Below are 870 nucleotides of genomic sequence, written 5' to 3'. Positions count from 1 at the left end.
ACAATCATTATAATTCAAAGTTTAGAGTTTCTTTTTTTTTTTTTTCCTGTTTAAAAAGAGATGGGGTTAAAACGCTGCCCAGGCATGTCTGGAACTCCTGGGCTCAAGCAGTCGTCTTGCCTCAGACTGCCAAGTAGCTGAACTACAGGCACACACCACCACACCTGGCTGTGTTCAGTTTCATGGGCAGGTCAAATCATCTAGTGTTTTGTCTGTACGGACAAGGTCAATGCGACTTCTCCAAGCTTTTATCACTCAATGGCCCTAGAGGCCCCTGTGAGATAGATAGGGTCTTAGAACAAAAAACTCATTACAATCCTCGGCAAATACTCTACTGAACTGGTGAACTGAAAATGTTTTGCTAATGGCCCAAATGTCACCTTAAATTTTTTTGCCTAGAGGAGTTACACAACTAGTTTGTATAATAATTTAGTTATACTAGGCCCTCGTCTAATTTGAAACAAAAACATACTTGACAAAGCAAAATATAACCTAAGAAATAATTCTGATTTTCTGCTAATAACAGACTTGGTTTAGGAGTCAAAAAACCTGGACACAGGTCTTATTGCCAAGGTGCTGAGTGACTGTATAAATCACATGATTTCTAATTCCAGTTCTCTCAATCTACAAAATTAGAACATGGATGACTAGCTCATATTAGGTGTCCTCTAAACTATTTTAAACATGCAAAATGCTGTTTTAACTGATGGTACTTTCAATTGTATTTTTTTTTTTTTGAGACAGAGTCTCATTTTGTCACCCAGACTGGAGTGCAGTGGCACAGTCTCAGCTCACTGCAACCTACACCTCCCAGGTTCAACTGATTTTCCTGCCTCAGCCTCCTGAATAGCTAGGACTACAGGTGCGTGC

Source organism: Rhinopithecus roxellana, chromosome 12 (assembly GCF_007565055.1).
Source record: "Rhinopithecus roxellana isolate Shanxi Qingling chromosome 12, ASM756505v1, whole genome shotgun sequence".
Taxonomy (NCBI): domain Eukaryota; kingdom Metazoa; phylum Chordata; class Mammalia; order Primates; family Cercopithecidae; genus Rhinopithecus; species Rhinopithecus roxellana.
The sequence above is the reverse complement of the archived record's forward strand: the minus strand, read 5'-3'. Positions refer to the sequence as shown.